Here is a 7991-nt window from a genome sequence, read left to right as displayed (position 1 = left end):
TCAAGATGAAAGAAGGTTGTTTCTCTTGCTCTCTCTTTCTCTCTCCCTTGTCTCAGCCAAACCAGAAAAAAATGAGGAAGAATGAGCTAATTTGCAAGATAAGAAGGTAAGAAATTTAAGTTTAGTCAAAGCCACAAATTGCCAACACTTGGCACTACCAAAACCATCCAAATTTTTTTTTTATTTCCTTGCATTTTGAGTCCAATATTTCGGCCAAGAGGATAGCTATGAGGGGGGGATATTTTCCACCAATATCAAGGTTATGTGCTGGTAAGGAAATGGTAGTCAAGTGGGGTGTTCAATCGGTAGTGCACGGTACACGTCGGTTCGCACCGTTTTTCCTTAAATCACACGTACTAGGGTTTTTACTTCCTATTCACTAACTTTTTATCATTGCTTCTAATCACATATTATTTCTCACCTAAAAGTCACTCTTAAGTACCAAATTTGATCCTTACTTCAAACCGAAGAATCACCCTACGGAATAATGTGAAAACCCTAACTTGCTCCAACTTGAAAACGAAAAGTGAAAACCTTTACTTTCATGTTCATTTGCACTTATTGTGTGGTGATTGGGTGGTAGGGATATTATAAAATCATAATTTCCAATAAAAAGGGCATTTTTAAGAAAACGTGAGGGGTTTTACAATTCCGTAAATTGAATTTAGGGTTTCGGTTAAAATATGAGAAATTTGAGAAAAGGGTTAGTCACAAGTAAAAACTAGGGTTTTGATTAGACTGTAGGGTTTCTAGTCTTTAAAACAAAACAATATCTTAAAATAAAAATAAACTAAAGGAAGCATAATATATTTTTTTCTTTTGAAACTAAACAACAATAGTATCCTAAAAGTTGGGGTATCACAAACTGTCTTAAGTAACTGTTTCATTTGGGCAATCAAATTCTCATATAGCCCTCTTGTTTCAAGTTGCTGCTTCTGCAAGTTCTTAATCAGCTTGGAGTAAAACTGGTTGCCTGGATAGAGCTCTTTTTTTTTCATCTTCTAACAATCATATCAAGGCATCAGTTTCACTTTCATTCATATACTTGAGTCTTTAATCATCCTCAGAAACACACATCACCAGGAAGGAGATGCAAAATATGTTACACCAGAATTTACCTTTTACCAGATTTGGCAGACTATTTCTTTCAAACTTCTTGAAATCACCACAACCATGGAAAACTGGAGTTCACGGTCATTTGCCTTGAATAAATTTCATTTGTAAATAGTTAAAAACTGAGATAAAGTTATCACATAAGAATACCTAGTTAATGCTACCTACTCTATCAGAATGAAAATGCAGTTTAACATCTCACATTATATTACTTGCAATAACTACTTTGTTGTCTTTGCCTTTTGTAATCTCACAAAGGTTTAACAAATCACGTATCACCATCACAAGAAATCTGTTTTCCTGTCACAATTGATGCAAAAAAATAAAAGTAAGAAAATGGTGAAAAAGAAAAAGAACCACAAAACTGAAAGTAATCCAAACACTAGGTCTCATTCTGAGTAGAAAGAAGCCAGAAAATAGTCACTCAGCGAAGAAAGACTAAAAAACAGGAAAAATATACAGCATAAAGCAATACACCTATTCCTCCATCATTGATCCTGATATAGATCCTATTGCCTAGCACAAGGTATTTAGGTTGTTCCACGTCCAATCCTCACCATTCAGCTGCTTACTTAACTTCCTCAGCATCTGTTAACAAGATTCTTCATACATGTCAACACCCTTTTTTTTAAAATTTTACATGTTAACTCCTTCAACAAATATAGAAGAAAATCATAATAACTATAGCGGTTTCGACAAGGAAAGATTTGAGCCCCATCATTCATTTATAACCCAGGCCAACAAAATTGATGAGAACCATAGGCAGCCACCACAAATTGCAGAAGAATGTTACACATAATGGATACGAGCTAACAGAATGCCATTTAGGAGCATAATTGGCAGCCAATTGTATCATATTCAAAGTAATAAAATAGCTTAGGAGCACTGTTGCATATGCAGAACGCTAATACACATCATGTCCATTAATTTCAAGTCCCAATCAATCCTCTAAAGAGTCGAAGCACACAACTTGTACTTTCATGGAAACTATCTTTTCTGCAAAGAGTGGTCAACACGGGGATTTGTGTGACAGTCCCACCTTCCCCTAAGGCGTACCAAAAGGGTTAGCGGACTACCTGCCAAACTCTCGCCAGGACTACTAAGACAGTTATATACAATCTAAAACGTTCTGGAGGATATTAGCGCGCTTAAACGATTCAAAAATAGCGAAATGGAAAACAAAAATCGAAACCCAACCGAATACAATTAACTGCATATAGTCCTTGAAAATAGACATTTACAAATCAAATATAACACATGAACATGAGTACCCACTTTTATATACGTAGGGTTGCAAATTTACAACTCAAAAGGAAATGTTGGATCAAGATACATTTAAGGTTTCTCCAACCATCGAGGAGCTATACAAAAGAATATTAAAACTAGCTCAACTCGTACTTCAAAACATCATAGTCTCCAAAAGGAAAACAAAGGCAACGGAGTGAGCTTTCGCCCAATGAGGTACTATCACGCAAGTAAACAAAGTTCACATAAGCACAAAGTTACTCAATCCAAATACGTTCAACAAGTGAGCCGAACTAACACCACATTTCAACAAAGATTAAAAGGATACGGACGGCTCTCAAGAGCCCTTTTTCTCTTTAGCCAAACTTGATCTCACATCGTTGACTCTCCGTCAACGCTTAAAGAGTAACCAATACCGTAGACTCTACTTTTCTCCAATTTCCGTCCACCTCACATACCCCTTACCGGGACCGAACTCCAACCAGATCAAAGATGGTAATACTCGAGTATACCAGAATCAAGAGTCTCATACCCAATGATTCCACAGAAATAGTCCCCATGGCTTGTCAATTTCCTCGACCATGCCTTTGCTGGCTCGATTCAATTGACCACCAATGGAGTTGAGCTCAGAGTCCACAGTAAAAGTCGTTGGATACACGTCCAAACGACACCAATTCAAGTATAATCAAGAGAATTTCAAGTGCTACAGTAAACAGTCAAATAAGCCATAGAGTACGAGAGTGATAAAGTACATCCTCGTCTCCACCAATATCATCAGTAATCACAAGCATTCCAATCATAGATTTCAAGTGTAACAAAGCCATGAAGTAACAATCATGTGAGTAGTACACTCACCAATCAAACAAAGAGATTTCACAAATTTCCGCCCAACGAGTGCCTTGGGTCACCGGCACACCCTAAAACATTCAAGAAAACACAATGAGACTCGAACACGAGTCATAAACCTAATCCACATGCTACTAATGCAAAGCCAAAAGAACTTGAAAGTAAAAATAAGGAACACTTGGTGCTAAAGGTTTAGACAACCCCAAAGTCACTCATTAACACTCAAAGCAACCCAATTCCAAGAAATCATATGGACTTAAAATTTGGACAGCATTTCCCCTAAAATTTCAGATTTTCCATCCTACAAACAATCATTTATATTCCTCCAACACAACCACAATTACAATTACAAGTCATAAGCCATTCAATACATCTTATTAGGGTTACAATGCCCTTTAAACAAAGCCAAATCAAGTGTTCCACAACAACCCTAGAAAAGCCCCAAATTGAAACCCTAAATCTGAAATTTCCGCACAAAGCTGAAATTTTCCGTAAATAACTACAATTAACACACCAAAGATCCACTTTAGACCATATCAAGACATCATCCATGGCCAATCAGCACTTATCATATCAAATCAGAAAAATCATGAATAAAACCAGAAATTTCACAAACTCCACTTAAAACCATAAAGTGTTCCACAAAATAACATTTTTAGCCACTACAAGGCACTAATTTAACATTATCAAGAACAAAGGAAGATTTCTTAGCAACTCACCTTGTAAACTCAAGAAAAATAGCAACTTAGCACCTCCTTTTTCCAAACTACTCCACCACCTTCTTTAACAAAAGATTTTTATGGAGTAAATTTGAAGTTCTATGGTTGGATCACAAGATTGAGCAAGATTTGGAAGAAATAAGTTGAAGGCTTTCCTTTCTTTTCTCTCTATGACGCTCGGCCAAAAGGATGAAGATGAAGATGATTTTTGGCATTTAGTAAAGTTAGTGAATAGTGGTCAAAGTCGAACCTTGAGTAAGAAGGTGACACATGTCACATTTTGGGTTTAAACCTATTCTTTTTGTCTCTCCAAAATTAATCCATCTAGGTAACCTCTAATTATCTCCTAACACCTAGTAATTTAATCCATTTATACAAAACTTAACCTAATTGGCCGAATAATTCGCACTTAACGCACTAGCGGGTCCCACGTCCAATGTATACTCCTAAAATCTCATGAACTAACTTATACTAGAAAAATGATTTAAAAACTACATTCACTCATAAAAATCATCTAGAAAATTTTCCTAATAAAGAAAATAGAGAATAGGCATGCAAATAAATAAAATAAAGCCTAGAAAATAAGAAAATTTCGGGTTCTCACAATTTGTAATAGATATAACAGAAAAATCTCTAGATTGCCATAAACTTAACCACTTAACAACAACACAAGAAGAGTAAAACCAAATTATCTTAATAACAACGCAGGAAGAGTAAAACCAAACTATTTTAACAATCAAGGCATGGAAATTAAGATTCCAGATGACTGCATGCAATGAATACCTGCTTTTCAGTGTCTTCATGATCCAGATGCGATAAGTTATCAAGGTTTCTCGCATGATCTGCAATATCAAACTTCATCAAATATTGCAGCATCGACATCGTAAGGGGACTTATAGACATCAAAAAAGCAAGGCAGGGGAACTTAGCGATCAAATATTGCAGCATCGACGTCGTAAGGGAACTTATGAACACTAACAAAGCAAGGCAGGGGAACTTAGAGCTTAGTGTAAATTTCCAATTTCAACAGGTTAGTTGTTAGGTAGGAGCAAACGAAAGCAAGAAGACCATTTTCTTACTTATTCTATGAATAGAATGCTGAGAAAACACAGCATATAATAAGTTCAACTCCAAAGCCTGCAATCAAAACTATTTCCTCCCATGGAAACACACAGGCACATCATATTTTGGTAAGATAAACAAGTAGAAGAATGCACATGCACTTCAACATAAATTTGCAGGTCAATAATCAATACCAAACAAGGACATCGAATTCACCACTTGCTTAAGAACAAAGACACCCAGATAACCATTAGCAGCAATATCTGGATACTCTCTGAGTTATATTATTGTTGATTCCATCATTGCTTTCACCTTTTGTGAAAATAAGAGCATTTAAGTCAATTAACTAGTAGTTGGTCTTCTACTTTCACATAGAAAGATTACCATACAACTAAGCATATTGAGCCACAACAATTTCAACTAAAAGCCCTCAAATGGGGGCAAAAAGAGTGGAAGGAAGTACAGTAACACTTCGAAAAATCTTCTTTGCCTTCAAAAGTAGTGGAAATACCAATTCTGCCCATGCCTTTCTTTTAACTTCTCAACTAAGGGAAGGTCCAAACGAATCTAGTTTCTTAGCAGCATTGCTTGTCAGGAAACGAAGATGGGTATGATAGTAACTCTTTTGTTATTAGAATTTCTCCTGCGTAATATCAGTAACAAAATGAAGGACTGTAGAAGGATAGGACAGCTCTATAATCTAATACATCATAATTAATATCATGGAGCTCCTTAAATGGTCAAAATGTTTTTCAAGATCCCTCAGGCACCATGCTCAAAGAACTGCACCAGTTACCTTAAAGTGTTGATGCATATATTCGCCCTTACCCTACTCATATCTTTATCAAAGTTCAATAGTTAAATGTTCTTCACTTGAAGAAAGTTTCTATGTAACAGATGCAAAAGAAAATTGTAGCTCAAATAGCAGCCAGACAAATACAATTAATATCTTAAGATTATAGAAATGCTTTAATATCTCAAGTTTACCAGATGACTGCTTTAATCCTCTATCAAATGACCAATAAATCTTATCCAATTTCTCAAATGCTGATTTCGTCCAAACAATAAACCTCCCAACGTGGCCTCCCGGGGAAAGTTTCAACAAATTCAAACGGTCCACGTAGGCCACATCGACTCCAGGAATGTTGCGAAAGGCCTTCACGAGCTTAGCCCCTCAGTACCGTACACAACTAGAGGACTTTCCTGCAGATGTAGCGGCGGTTACACATCTTACCCTTTCCTGGGCAGATATCCTGGCTGTCCTTAGCCTTCTCAGCATCAGGGTAAGCCCCAATTTTCTTGAGAAGACTGATAGCGTTGGAGGTTTTCTCCATGGCCTCAGTAGAATCGGAGATCACACAGGGGATTTGCAGGATAGACTCGATGCGGTGGCCACGGGCCATGACAAGGGAAGGTACTGCAGAGGCGACGATGGCAGAACCACGACATATCATTTCTTGTTGACTGGGACTTGCGGTGCCAACGGTGCCAGATCTTGGTCGGAGCAAACATGTGGCCACTGCGGCACATGTTGCCATGGGCACCCTGGCCGGCACGGTGAGTGCCACTGTCAGGAACACGAGAGATACGGGAAACAGCGCGACCAGTACCCCAGGACTCGGCGGAGGTCTGGTGGCCGGCGGACCTAGAGACAGTGTAGGGTTGGCGAGAGTTCTTGGAGATGTCACGATGAACATCTTGGAGGATGTCGGGCCGGATTGGGGCTTTCATGACGTCAGGCAGAGGGAGGGAGTTGGTATCGGCCTCCATTTCATTCTCAAGAGGGATAACGGTAACTACAGGGAGAGCAGCGGCGGAAGCCATTTCTGATGGGGGTGAGCAGTTTGTGAATTGGTATACTGCGTTTTAGATATCTTAAATTTTGGCTAAGTTATTAGGATATAGAATCAAATGGTGTCGTTTCCCTAAAGTCCCTTCAGCCCGCCACGCCACTTAAATTTTTAGTTTGCCGCTCTTAGTTCCGTATATATAAAAAGCACGCCTTTTCCTAGAAGTGCACGCTTTCTTTGTCCTTTCACCTATCTCTCTCTTTTTCTTTTTCTCATCATTATGTAATTAAGTTTTTCTATTGTTTTGAGTTTTATTATTTTTTTTACTCTCAGGTTGTGTTAAAATAATAGAATATGACAATTTAGTGTATTTGGGTAGATTTTTTTTTTTACCAATTTTAACTAATATAGGACTTTTCTAATTTATTATACAATAAAATAGTTCAAAAAATAAAAATGTTGTTAGAAATATGTTTACGATTAAAAAAAAAAACACTTTTTAATTAAAATCTTTTTGGTACTCAGTTTGTGGTGTTATCAATTATGTATGACTTGCAGTCTCAAAGACCTGACAATTGAATTAGTTGATTGAACAATCAAAATAGTTTGCAAATACATGTACGAAATGCTAAATCTATTTATTTGGTATATGTACCAATTCATAAATGATAAATATGGCTTCTATAATTAATAACAACCTTTTGATCATGCAAATTGTGACGCCCCGAAAAAAAAATGAGTTTGAGAACCCGGAAATTTTCTAATTTTCTAGAGTTTATTTTTTTAAACGCCCGCCTTTTCTACATTTTCTTGATTAGAAAAATTCCCCAGATAAAGTTTATGAGCAAAAATAGTTTTTAAATGATTTTTCTAGTATCGGTTAGTTTTTGAGAAATTAAAAGCGTATTTTGGACGTGGGACCCGCAAGTGCGGTAAATGCATTATATTTTTGACAACTTGTTGGATTTTTGTATTAAGTGATTTTATTTTACAAAGTGTTAAGATATTTGTATTGGAGAGACAAAAAGATAAGTTTTAAACCTAAAGGTGACAAGTGTCACCATTTGATTGGGCTTACCTTAAGACCTTTCTTACCATTGACTTAAATAACCAAAAATGACCCAAAATATCTTCATTTCTAAGCTTCATATGGCCGACCACCTTCAAGCAATAAGGGAAGAAAAGCTCTCCAATTTCTTTGCTCCAAGCTTGCTTA

General features: G+C 36.9%; 1 pseudogene; it reads right to left on the bottom strand.

The window, feature by feature from the left end:
• Positions 1 to 1314: 1314 nt before the first annotated feature.
• Positions 1315 to 6809, bottom strand: LOC113697463 (large ribosomal subunit protein uL4-like; annotated as a pseudogene).
• Between the last annotated feature and the right edge of the window lie 1182 nt (positions 6810 to 7991).

This window comes from Coffea arabica, chromosome 6e (assembly GCF_036785885.1).
Source record: "Coffea arabica cultivar ET-39 chromosome 6e, Coffea Arabica ET-39 HiFi, whole genome shotgun sequence".
In the NCBI taxonomy this organism is placed as follows: domain Eukaryota; kingdom Viridiplantae; phylum Streptophyta; class Magnoliopsida; order Gentianales; family Rubiaceae; genus Coffea; species Coffea arabica.
The sequence above is the reverse complement of the archived record's forward strand: the minus strand, read 5'-3'. Positions and strand labels throughout refer to the sequence as shown.